Here is a 14335-nt window from a genome sequence, read left to right on the forward strand (position 1 = left end):
TTGCCTCAGGTTTCACAACTAGAAAGTGTTAGACCCCAGACTTAAATTCAAGTGCTTTGAAATTCCTTTTAATTTCTAGTAACATTTCAGTTGATTGAGTTAGACTTTCTGGACAGATCATCCTATCAGCAAATACTGATAATTTTTCCATTTCCTTTCCAATATTTTTACTTTTCCCCTTTGTTCAGTTGTATAACATCAGTTTCTTTTACTGCATATACTTGTTTTAAATATCATTTAGATCAATACAACATCATAACATACTAATTTTGTAAGCACTTCAAGAGGGTTGTAACATGATGTGATTTAAAATAAGACACAGGCATTATTCCTGTAATACTGACTATGCCCGATTAGAACTTGCCTAGAATGACTAAGTCACATGAAGATTTTCCATGCTCTGTTTTGTGTCTCTTATACCAAAAACAAAGTATAAAGTTTAGCGTAAGATATTGTTAATGATAAGAAAACAGTTGATTTTACTTACCTGAATGTCTTTAGTCAACTGAGGGCCCTTAGTAGACGTTTGTTGGTGCTGATGCTGCAGACAGTCAGAGAAATGGATGGAGGCAACCAGAGTGGAGTCTCCGAGTTCCTGCTCCTGGGGCTCTCAGGGAGTCCTGAGCAGCAGCACAGCGGGTCCTGTTTTGGATGTTTCTGTCCATGTACCTGGTCACGGTGGTGGGAAATGTGCTCATCATCCTGGCCATCAGCACTGACTCCTGCCTGCACGTGCCCATGGACTTCTTCCTGGCCAACCTCTCCTTCACCGACTTCTTCTTTGTCACCAAACAATCCCCAAGATGCTGGTGAACCTTCAGTCCCAGAACAAAGCCATCTCCTATGCAGGGTGTCTGACACAGCGCTACTTCCTGGTCTCCTTGGTGGCCCTGGACAACCTCCTCCTGGCCACAATGGCATGTGACCGCTATGTGGCCATCTGCTGTCCTCTGCGCTACACCATGGCCATGAGCCCTGGGCTTTGTACTTCACTCCTCACCTTGTGTTGGGCACTCTCCGTCCTCTATGGCCTCATCCACACCCTCCTCATGACCAGGGTGACCTTCTGTGGGTCCTGGAAGATCCACTGCATCTTCTATGAGATGTATGTCCTGCTGAGACTCACATGTTCCAACACCCAAGTCAGTCACCCAGTGCTCACTGCCACAGGCTGCTGCAGCCTCCTCACCCTCTTTGGGTTCATGCTCATGTCCTATGTCAGATTGTCCGAGCCATCCTCCGAATACCCTCAGCCTCTAGCAAGTACAAAGCCTTCCCCACCTGTGCCTCCCATTTGGCTGTGGTCTCCCTGTTCTACGGGACACTTTGTCTGGTATATCTGAAGCCCCTCCACACCTACTCCATGAAGGACTCAGTGGCCACAGTGATGTATGCTGTGGTGACCCCCATGATGAACCCTTTCATCTACAGCCTGAACAAGGACATGTGTGGGGCTCTGAGAAGACTCCTCCTAGGGAAGCCTTCCAGAGGCTGACATGATGGTAATTTTGGAAGGGGCCCTGAAGTGGAGGTGGGAATTTCCTCCATCATGTGCAAGGCATTATCCTGTATGGTATACAGGAGTAATTAGGGCATAGAGCCAGCCCAGAATGAGTTTACTGATTTGTGGTAAAGAAAAGACATGTATGTATAACTCAATATCCATTAGATCTCACCAGCCTTGGCAATAAATAAGGTTACACTAAGACTAATATGAGAAGTTTGCAGGATCAAATCCTTCAACTTGCCTGACACAGGACCATGGTCCCAGCCTTATCCAGATACATAAAGTTATAGCCTAGGGAAGTCACTCCTGTTCTCTGACACATATCCATTCATGTTTCTGAGCTCTGGCCTTCTCTTAGGATAACGCCCTACAAGCCATTTACAGAAGATACCTTGTTCTGCCTCCACTGCAGGTGTCCTGGGTGAAGCTGCCCCTTACCTGATGTACTGCCAGGGGGAGGTCTGCTTCAGTCCTGACCCACAGTCCCTCTGGACATAGCCCCTATGGTTCAGTTCGAAATAGCAAAAAGATTCCTCTCCTTTGCTCTGGGTTGATTTTGTAATCCTCGGGCTCCAAAGCAATACTGCCTCTCTTGTCTTTTTCCTGTGTTTCTTTTCTCTGAAAAAATGTCAGACCTTGTCCCGGGAAGTCCATCCTGTCCTTTATTTCTGTGGCTCCTCACCTCTTATCTCTTCTTCATGCAACAACTCCATCCTTCCCTCTAAACAAAACTCTCAAGCATATCAACATACACTCGTGAGCAGGAGTAATGGTGGAGACAGTAGGAGAGGAGGTAGTTGTGAGATCCAGTCTTTACTTTTCTGATGTTCATTCGGTCATTCACCAATTCATTCAATTGATGACTGACTTAATGTCCATTATGGGCCTCAAACGAGATTACAGACATTAATAAGGAACCCAAGTCTATTGAGAGAAGTAGATAAAATTACAATAAATGTAAGTGGATCTAACTCATCAGTTAAAAGGTGATGTTTAACAGATTGATTAAAGATAAAATACAAAAAAAGTTAAAAAAATAGAAGCAATAAAGATGTGAAATTTCAAAATAAATAAATAAATAAAATACAGACATATGTATTTAAAAGAGATACACTGAAAGCATAAAAATCTATAAAACTTAAAGAATAGAAACAGGCATATTTGGAAAATACTAATCAAAAGAAAGCTGAATATAGCTATATTGACATCAGATAAAATAGACTTCAAAGCAAAAATTACTAAGAATGGAGAATGTTCTTTTATTGTATCTGTATGAGATGATGGATGTTAACTTACCATGGCAATAGTTTCACAATATGTGTAAGTCAAGTCATTGTGCTGTACACCTGAAACTTACAGTGTTGTATGTCAATTCTATCTTAATAAAACTCAAAAAAAGAATGGAAAGTGTTACTATCCAAGGCAAATTTGAAACATACCCTGATACTCCACGAGACAAATGAAGTTGAAGCTTTTTAAGCTCCTTCACTCTCTCTTGCAGACACCCGTTCCAAGGCTCTTATCTAATTTGTAATTTTTTTTTCTTACACAGGACCCCAAGCGGAATCACTTCAGGTCCAAAAGCCTTATAGCACTCAGATAAAGCAATTGTAAGTATTTTTGCACCTTTTTAAAAAGAGCCTCAAAATACATGAGGTAAATCTGGTATAATGACCAGGAGGAATTTATAGGATCACCATCATGAAAGGAAATTTTAGCAGGCCTCTCTTGATTAATGGTGGGTCAGGTTGGCAGAGGAATGTGAAAATATGGAGGATCTGAACAGCGTGGTCAATGTGCTTGATTTGGGCTTATGTGGAGTTTACATGCAATGATTAGGAAGAGTATTTTCTTGGACACACATGGAACATTTGCAGGAATTAGTCATGTACTGAACCACACACACACACAAAAAAAAGCCTCAACAAATTTCAAGGAATAGATAAGTAAAGCATAATCTCTATTCACAACTCAATTGGTTTGGATGTTAATGACAGAAGAGTAAATAGAGTGTCTCCAATTTTTGGACCTTGGGAGACAGACTATTAGCTAACTCAAGGTTAAAAAAGAAATCAAAATAGAAATTTGAAAATATCTAGCTATCTGGAGGGAACTCTAATGTGAAAAGATACATGCACACCAATGTTCATAGCAGCACTATATTCAATAGTCCAGACATGGAGCCGACCTAAATGTCCATCGACAGATGACTGGATAAAGAAATTGTAATATTTATACAATGGAATACTACTCTGCCATAAAAAAGAATAAAACAATGCCATTTGCAGCAACATGGGTGGACCCAGATATCATCATTCTAAGTGAAGTAAGCCAGAAAGAGAAAGAAAAATAACATATGATATCACTTATTTGTGGAATTTAAAAAAGAAAAAGACACTATGAACTCATCTACAGAACAGAAACAGACTCTCAGACTTAGTAAACAATCTTATGGTTACTAGGGGAAGAGGGTGGGAGGGGATAATTTAGGAGTTTGATATCTACAAATGTTGTCCACTATACATCAAAATAGATTTTTAAAAGAAGTTTCTTTTGTATAGCACAGGGAACTATGCTCAATATCTTGTAATAACCTTTAATGGAAAAAATATGAAAACGAATATATGTATGTATATGCAAGACTGGGACATTGTGCTGTATACCAGAAGTTGACACATTGTAATTGACTGTACTTCAGTTAAAAAAAAAAAAAAGAAAATATCTAGCACTGGATGGTAATAAAGACATCGCATGTCAAAACCTGTAGGATGTGGCCAGCATGGTGCTCTGAACAAAAACTGCAGTCTTAAGTGGCCACATTAAAAGGAAGGAAAGCTTCCTGTTTGTTAAGCTAAGTTTCCTTTTAGGATTGTGGAGCAAATGAACAATGGGATGAGCACAGGGAACATGCAAGGAAGGAGATAAATAAACTGGGGATAAAAACCAATAAAACAAATAAAACAGAGAGGATCAATTAGTAAATAGCAGTATAAGCAAATCATCAAACAATGCAGCAGTAACAAGTAGGGCGGGGGCAGGGGATGCTTAAGGAGCTAAAAGTGATTGCCTCTGGATAGCAAAACTGGGAATGGGAAGGGTGAAGTTGGGTGACTATTTCTCAGTTAAAACCTACTTGTAGTATCTAAATTCTTTAACTATGATTAACTTATTTTAATTTGAATAATGATATAAAGAATAACCAGGAAAAAATGGGGGAAATTAGAGAAATGGAGGAAGGAGAGCCCAGCCCTACCAAATATTTTAAAATATTATCAAGTTACAGTAACTATATAATTGGGACTAGCATAGAATACTGCAAGAGAGTGCAGATATAGATGTATGTATGGAAATTTAATAAATGACAAAGGTAACATTTCTAATCAATGAAGAAACATTGGGACATTCAGTAAATAGTGCTCAGAAAACTGGCTAGCCATCTAAAGAAGTGAATCTCGACCTCACTTTCCCCTTTATATCCAGATGAAACAAAGATGTGATTTCCTTTAAAAAATAAAAGTATAAATGTTTAAGAACACATGGAAGAGAAGAAAAATTTGTAATCTTAGATTAAGGAAGGTTTTTGTAGATTAGCCACTAAATCATGAAACCATCAAGAAAAGATTGATTTGGCAGGTGCTGCTAGTTACCCCAGTAATATCCATTCTCCTTTTCTTTCTTATTAATCAGCCCTGATTTCGGTGGTGAAAGGGAGTGAAGAGTATCCAGAAATCATATTATTCTTTCTAGATTCCCTTGTAATGAGAAGTAGCTATAGGACACAAATCTAATCAATGAGATATAAGCAGAAACAGTGATTTCTGAGAAAACTTTTCTTCTATAACATAAGCACAACCTTTTTATTCTTGCCCTTTCCAATCTGGAATGGAGATGCACGCACCAGAGCTGCAGCAGCCATATAGCAATCATGTGGTGACCAACGGAGTATGAAGACTGCACACTGAGGATAGTGAGGCAGAAAAATGGTGAAAGCCCAGTTTCCTGATGGCATCACTGAGCCCATGAACTGCCTACCTTCAGACTTCATATTTGTTCAATAATTTTCAAAGTAAGGTAAAATCATGGCTCTCATATAGTATAAAACTGAACATGTGTTAAAGATTATTTAACACATCAATGAGGAAACAGCCAAAGAGTCTAAAGAACAGATACATTTTTCGATCACGTAAATTGAAATAAATGTACAAACAGAGGCAAACTGATTTTTCCACTGGGGTGGGGGACAGTGGGGGAGAGCTGTCCCTCTACTGTCATAACTCATTTGCATGTCTATAGATGCTATCAGTTAATCTAAAACTTACAAAGTTGTAAAGTAAGTCCCATAGAATCTGAATCAGACAAGCCAGAAACGTGTCTTTTAGACAATGTAGTTTTCTACTGAAGCCCAAATTTTGCCCCGTATGTTACATGAAACAAATATTCTTCCATCTGCTCAAGCCATTGTTAGCTGGCTTTTTATTTCCTATAGCTGAATATATTCCTAGCTGATACAACTGATAAATTTGACTGAATTAAATTTTTTTCTTAACTTTGCACAGCATAAAACAGCATAAAAGCAGCCAAACGAAAACAATAACAAACTGAAGGAATATGTTCAACATGAATGACAAAGGACTAATTTCCTTAATATTTAAAAGGCAAACCAGTATGGAGAAGACTAACAACCCAACAGAAAATGGCAAAGGGTTACCAGGTGGGAAAGGGAGTGGGGAGGGATAAATTGAGAGTTCTGGATTTGCAGACACTAATTACTATACATAAAATAGATAAACAAGGTCCAATTGTATAGCACAGGGAACTATATTCAATCTGTTATAATGACCTATAATGAAAAAGAATACGAAAAGGAATATGTATATGCACATAAGAATCACTATGCTCTACACCAGAAATTAACACAACACTGTAAATTGACTATACTTCAATTAAAAGAAAGAAAGAAAATGGTAAAGGGCATTAACAATTCACAGAAAAAGAAATGCAAATACTTTTTAAACATGGGGAGTGTTCAGTTTCACTCATGAGTTTTGGAAAATGTAAATTAAAACTATAATGTAACGTTATAGTTCACCTATCAGATAGGCAAAAATGTAAAACTTTATTGACAGTGAGGGAAATAAGGTGGTTTCATACATTCCTGTAGAGAGGTAAATTAACATAGCCTGTATGAAGGGCAGCTTGGCAAAACCTATCAAAATTCAAAATGCACATTCTCCTTGTCACAATAATACGCTTCTGGCATTGATCTTGTAAATATGTTTACCTGTATAACTAAAGACATAGGTAGAAAAATATTCTTTGTAGCACTGCTTGTAGTTGCAAAACACTGGTTAAATAACCATATATCCATAAAATGGAATACTACACAACCGTTTAAATAATGGGGCAAAGTCATGTTATTAAAAGTCAGGAGGGTTCCCTTTTTTCCACATCCTTGCCAACACTGGTTATCTTTTGCTTTATGATAACAGCCATGCTAACAGGTATGAGATGCCAGGTCACTGTGGTTTTGATTTGCATTTCCCTGATGACTGGTTGTGTTGAGCACTTTTTCTTCTACCTATAGGCCATTTGTAACTATTGGACTGGGAAATGTCTATTCAGGTCCTTTGCCCATTTCTTAACTGGGTTATTTGGCTTTTTGCTATTGAGTTGTACAAGTTCCTTATATATTTTGGACATTATACCATATCAGATAAGTGGCTTGTGAATCCATTCCATTGGTTCCCAGTGTGGTGTGCTGATTGTTTTCCTTTGTCGTGCAGCTTTTTACTTTGATGCAGTCCCACTTGCTTATTTTGGCTTTTGTTGCCTGTGCTTTTAGTGTCCTAGCCAAAACAATTGTTGCCTTTTCCCTGTGTTTCCTTCTATTAGTTTTAAACTTGCAGGTCTTATATTTAAATCTAATCCATTTTGAATTGATTTTTTATATGGTGGCAAATACGGGTCCAATTTCATGCACAATTGCTGGGAATTTAAATTGATACAGCCACCATGGAAAACATGAAGCTTCCTCAAAAAATAAAAAATAAAGCTGCTACATGATCTCACAATCCCACTTCTGGGTATATCTCCAGAGGAACTGAAATCAGAATCTTGAAGCAACATCTGTACTCCCATGTTTACTACAGCATTATTCACAGTAACCCAGATAGGTTGGAATCAACCTGTGTCCATCAGCAGGTGAATGGATAAAGAGAATGTGGTATATATACAATGCAATATTATTAAAGGGTTTTTGAAAAGAAGGAAGTCCTGCCATTTGCAACAACATGGATGACCTGGAAGACATTATGCTAAGGGAAATAAGCCAGACACAAAAAGACAAATACGGCATGATGCCACTTATATGTGGAATCTAAAATAGTCAAACTCACGTAAAAGAATGAAATTAGAACATTTCCTCACACTACATACAAAAACAAACTCAAAATGGATTAAAGACCTAAATGTAAGACCAGAAACCATAAAAGTCCTAGAAGAAAACATAGGCAGAAAACTCACTGACATAAATCATAGCAATATTTTTTGGATCTGTCTCCTAAGGCAAAGGAAACAAAAGCAAAAAGAAGCAAATGAGACCTAATTAAACTTAAAAGCTTTTTCACAGCAAAGGAAACCATCAACAAAATGAAAAGGCAACCTATTGAATGGGAGAAAATATTTGCAAATGATAAGACCAATAAGGGGTTAATATCCAAAATATATACACAATTCATACAATTCAATATAAAAAAAATCTGATTGAAAAATGAGCAGAAGACCTGAATAGACATTTTTCCAAAGAAGACATACAGATGGCCAACAGGCACGTGAAAAAATATTCAAGATCACTAGTTATCAGAGAAATGCAAATCAAAACCACCATGGGATTATCTCACACCTGCCAGAACAGCTATCATCAAAAAGACCACAAATAACAAGTGTTGGTGAGGATGTGGAGGAAAGGGAACCCTACTACATTGTTGGTGGGAACATAAATTGGTGCAGCCACTATGGAAAATGGTATGGCAGTTCCTCAGAAAACTAAAAATAGAACTAACATATGACCCAACAACTCCACTCCTGGGTAGACATATCCAAAAACAACAAATACACTAATTCAAAAAGATACATGTACCCCAATGTTCACAGCAGCATAATCTGTAACCAAGACATGGAAGCAACTTAAGTGTCCATCAACAGATGAATGGATAACAAAGATATAATATACATTCAATATATACAAAATAGATATTACTCAGCCGTATAAAGAATGAAATTTTTGCATGCTTAGCATGCATGAGGTCCTCAGTTCAATCCCCAGTACCTCCTCTAAAAATAAAAACAAAACCTAATTAAGAATGAAATTTTGTCACTTGCTACAACATAGATGGACCTGGAGGGTATTCTGCTTAGTGAAATAAGAAAAAGACAAGTACTATATGTTTTCACTTACATATGGAATCTAAAAATTAAAATGAATGAACATAACAAAACAGAAACAGACTCACAGAAATAAAGAACAAACTGGTGGTTACCAGTAGGGAGAGGGAAGGGGGAGGGCCAAGACAGGGGTAGGGGATTAAGAGATGCAAACTACTATGTGTAAAATGAGCTACAAGGATATATTGCACAGCACAGGGAACGTAGCCAGTATTTTATAAAAAACTTCATATGGAATATAATCTATAAAAATATCAAATCACTAAGTTGTATACTTGAAAACAATAAAATATTGTAAATCAACTATACTTCAATAAAATAAAATAGTCAAACTCATACAAGCAGAGATAGAATGGTGGTTGCCAGAGGATGAGGAGAGGGTTAATCAGTGAGGTGGTATTTGTCAAAGGGCACAAAGTATCAGTTATGCAGGATGAATGATTTCTGAAGATCTAATGTACAGTATAGTAATATGGTTAATAGTCTATTTGAAGTTTGCTAAGAGTGGATCTTAAGTATTCTCGCCAAGGAGGAGGAGGAAGAGGAAAGGGCAAAGGAGAAGGAGGAGGAAATGGGAATTATGTGAGATTACAAATACGTTAATTAGCTTGACTGTGATGATCATTTCACAATATATACCTATATTAAAACATCAAGTTGTATACCTTAAATATATACGATTTTTGTCAGTTAAACCTTAATAAAGCTGTTTTTTAGGTCAGTAGGAAAAAGGTCAGTAAGAAACCGCAATATTAACATTATTCCAGCATCATTATTAATTTTTCCACAGTCATTAAATGGCCAGGTATTTTTAGGTTATCAGCGTGTCTTAGGTTTCCTACACACATCTGTCTTTAATAAACTGGGTTCTGTGGTAGACACCTGCTGGGAACCTGCCCACCTCCCAGTGACCCACCCTCAAGGTTATCTGTGGTGACCACAGACCCCAGTCCCCTGGCTATAAGTGATTGGATGGGGAGGTTATCACCTGACCTTCTTAGGCCAATCAGAGTCTCCCGCATGGAGCTCTGAATGGAACTAAATTCTGGCCCTGGACCGACTCTTAAAGGAGAGCAGTGTGGATTTGTGTGCTATGGGAAGGTTTTTTTCCAACCAGAGAAGATGAGAAACCTGGTCTGTCAGTCTGGGTGGGTCCAATCAGGAGAGAGAAACCACACAGGAGCCTGAATACAGCAGGTTTAATGAAAAAGAATTATTAACTATAACAGGGGATTGGAGAAATGAGGGATTGGCTGCTGGGGAGTGAAGAGAATGCTAAAGAATACAGAAAGAGCAGAAATAAAAAGCAGCCACCACCCGTCGGGCTGAGATGTAATGCCTGACGAAGAGGCTCCTTCTGGGACTAAGACCCAGACCCTGTTGGCTCTGGGTCACTCGATGGGAAAAGAAAAAAGGCCATCGTGGTTCCACGCCAGCAGAACTTGCTGGAAACCCACTGTCTGTTCTCAGGGAGGTGTCTCACTGGAGGCACAATGCTATAAACCGCCGCGCACTGGGGGAGGAGAGAGGCTGGTGTTGAAGGAGGCCATGGAGAGGAGGCGACCAGCGGCTGACCCGAGAGCTGGACCTGGGAGACCCGAGGCTCCTCCCCTGTCCTTGGCACGTGCGCTCCGCTCTGCCCGCCTTCCCCGCGCTGGAAGCTGCCTTGAATAGACAGCCTTGAAATAGTAATGCTAGCTGAGACCATCTGGATATACATGTCTGAACCAGTTAAGGACTCTATATAAACTTTTAAGGTTCTGGCAGGCGGATGTAGAGATCTACTCGTCCGCAGCCGCCCAAGATAAACCTCGAGAGTAAATCCCCTGGATTATTAAACCCGCACCTACCAGCCTGGAGCGGTCTGCGGTCTGCCTCTTTCTTCCGTCTCTCCTTGCCCTCTACGTAGAGGGGGCCAGTTTCATTTTTCACCTGAGAAACTTCCGAGGTGAGGAACCAGCAGGTGCAAGAAGAGGTTACTGCTGGGAGAAGCCGCTGGCCACAGGGTGCTGCTGGCCCTCGTGCACTGCAGACCGGGGACTCTGGGGGAGCCGTGAGCACTACAGAAAACTCGGGTACAGGAAAAGCTGCCCGCGCGGCCGGAGCTGGACCTGGAGCCACGCATGAGCCTGCGCTCCAAGGGTTCGCCCAGTGAGGCTTCCCAGCTTGTCAAACCCGCTCAGGAGAACCAGAAACAAAACGCCTTTCCTCTTGAAGTGCCTCTCTTGCACCCTCTGCTGGCAAGGCTTAACATTGTGCCAGCTGGCAAAGGGAACATTTCAAGGACCCAGATTCAGTTCCCAGTTTAGGCGGTGAAGGGGAAAGGGTGCTGAGACCATCTGGTCTTCAGGGAGAGAATAAAAGAAACAAAAAGCCATCACATAAGCGAAAGAAAGAGACTGACAGCCCAACAGGAAGAAAAGATATGCAGAGAAACACAGAAATGCAGAGAACACTGGTGAGAGGCAAGAAACCTAACGAAATGACTTTGCTGTCTTTCTGGTGGCCCAGATGCATCCCTGTCCTTTGATTCTAGGAGACACCTTTCTCTTTTTTTCCCCTCATTTTATTTTTTTTAACTGACACACAGTTTACTCACAATATCAGGTGCACAGCAAAGTGATTCAATTATTTTTTTCAGACTATTTTCCATTATAGGTTAAGATATGGAATATAGTTCCCTGTGCTATATGGTAGGTCCTTGTTATTTATCTATTTTATGTATAGATCCCTGTCTCTTTTTAATAAATGCCTCCTTTTTCATCAGCTTAAACTAGTTTGAACCGGCTTCAAGCTCTGCGACAGTCATCCTAGTCAATGTGAGCGAGCATTAAGTGGTCCCTGATTTAAAATCTTAGGTAGTAATGCTATCATTGCTGAGTTGTTGCAGTCGTGTACAGTTGTTTGTATCTGCTGGAATTTTATCCTTTCTCATTTTTGGAAGTTCTCTTCCTTAGTAGAAAAATTTTATCATTAAAGAAGTTAAAATCCCTTCCATTACATTCACTATTACAGTAAGTGGCGTAGCTGGACTTCAGCTGGACCTTGCCCTTTTCCCTGGCCTTTCCCTCAGATACCCTCTTTAGTTATAAGTTCTTGTAAAACTTGCCAATTGATATTTTAGAGTAAGGTTATAACCAATTGTTAGCCTTATATTTTAAAAAATTGTTTTAGTGTGCTGTTACAGGTGATGAAAGTAAAATTCATCCCTTCCAATAAGTTTTCTCCAATCTTTCTCATAGAGCGCCTGCATTTTTTCCACAACAGAGTCTCACTTATGTCCATCTAATCATCCGTTTGTATGTTTTCTTGTGGAAGTGGTATTGCAACTTACTTATACTCGCTCTTTTGTATGGGCTGTTTCGTGTTATTATTCCACTTGATGGAGTCAATTCATCAACCACATCTTTTCATTTACCTACCATAGTTACTAGATTACTTTGCCTCTAACATAATCATTAGTGACAGGGAACATGTTACCCAGGGGTGCTATCTTCAACTCTTTCCAGCAGCTGTTTTGTTCCTAGGTTGTCAGTGGGTTTCTAAAGCCTCACATCACATCTTTCATCTGATAATTTGTTTTGGTTTGGAGAAAGAGGCTCTAGCTGTGTTTTAATTTTTTATTTTAACTTAATTTTCAATTCTCAGTGTCGTTTTTCTTTTCACCAAATTCTTTCCCTTTGCTTCATGCGTGACCTCATTTTTTCTCCCAGTGATTCTCCCAGAATGCCTTGGTCATTCACGCAGCCATAATCCATTTTCATCTTAAACTATTCCTTACAAGCTTCATGTTTTATTTATATTTCTCTAGTCTGTTCTCTCTAGTGGTTTCCTTTCATTTTCCTGTAAGAGCTTGTGTCTTGCTGGAACATACATTTCTCCCACATTTGTGATAATGATAATGTCAGTCCCCTTAGGTGGGGGACTGGCATCTCTCAACCCCAACACACCCTCATGGTTCCCTATCCCTTTCTCACTGGGCCTGAGACTATTGTAATAGGAGAGGGACTTATACAGAGACTGCAGACTGGATCAGTGGTTCCCAAAGTGACAGACTGCATCATATCCCTCATGTGATTATTTAAAAATGCAGATTCCTGGGACTTACTCAGTCCAATTGAATTCTAACCTCTGGAATGGTGCCTAAGCCTGCATTTTTACACCCTCCAGGTGATTTTTATGCACCCCAAAGCTAAAATCCTAGAGAAGAAGCCTTTCCCATATGGGAGCAGTTTTCTGTCCTGAGTGTGGAGGGAGCTGGTCTGAAGTGGGGATGACCTTCTACAAGGTTTTCCCAGACCCTGATGCTTCCAGCAGATATTATCTCTGCCTAAAGAAATGGGGACTGGAAGTCACACTCCCAGGATCATTGCACTTAGATGTCATAACTTCATCTCAGAGTTCCTCGCTGGAACTTGACTCTGGTTCCCCAAAACAGTGTCTGCCGTGGGAGCACAGGGCACCATTAAATATTTGAGGACAGAGATGTGAATGGGCTGTAGCTGTGAGCCTCCAAATCTGTGTTTCAAATTCTGAGAACCATTTGAGCCACTGGAGCCAGCCACGGAGCTCCACCAGGCTTGCAGAGAGGCACAATTTCATCAGAACTAGCAATAAAACCAACATCCTGCCTCATTCCCCAGGGAACAGAAGAGGGGTCCTGGCTCTGTGCAAGAGGGAGAGCATTTGGCTTCTCTGTCTCTGTTTCTACAAGATTGAGGGTCCTCCAGACACATCTTCCAGTGAGTCAAGGTATGTTGATCGTCTTAACATTGCCAAGATCACCTGTCACTGTTCGGGTCTGGAGAAAGGAGAAGGTAGATGCAGAGTGAAAAGGAAGAGTGCTAGAATACGGCCCAGAGCAGCAGACGTTGCCACCTGCTGGGGCTGTGAGGACAAGGGAACATCCTGAGAGTTGAGTGGACACCAAGGAGGTAGCGGGGCTTGAAGTTCTTACTCCACTAACCAAAGGCTGCATGTAGACTTCTTGGAGCAGGAGCAGAGGAAGGAGGAGAGATGATTCCAGCCTGAGCCCCATCTCTCAAGACAGAGGACTTTGCGACAAAACAGCAGCATGTGAGTGCCTGCCAAGCACAACAAACCGATGGAGGATTTGTATCAGACAGAGAGGCAGAGAGAACCAAGAGAAAGGAGGCTTTAACCACCCGCCTGTGTTAATATGGGCCTATCCACAAAAAGGGGGAAACTGTAACCAACTAAAACTGGTGCAAGTTCATATGGCGACCGTGAGAATGTGCCTCTCAGGTCCCCAGCTGCACAGGGTGGGGGAAGGCATCACTGACCGATGGCCCCAGCTCTGTTGTATTCTGAGTTCCGTCACCGTGTTTCATGGCTCCCACCAAGCCAGAGAAGTCTGAACACTGA

The 14335-nt window shown here is 40.4% G+C and overlaps 1 pseudogene; it reads left to right on the forward strand.

Moving 5' to 3' along the window:
• Positions 1-389: 389 nt before the first annotated feature.
• On the forward strand, positions 390-1625 carry LOC105094433 (olfactory receptor 1D2-like; annotated as a pseudogene).
• The last annotated feature ends 12710 nt before the right edge of the window (positions 1626-14335 follow it).

This window comes from Camelus dromedarius, chromosome 16, assembly GCF_036321535.1.
Source record: "Camelus dromedarius isolate mCamDro1 chromosome 16, mCamDro1.pat, whole genome shotgun sequence".
Taxonomy (NCBI): Eukaryota; Metazoa; Chordata; class Mammalia; order Artiodactyla; family Camelidae; genus Camelus; species Camelus dromedarius.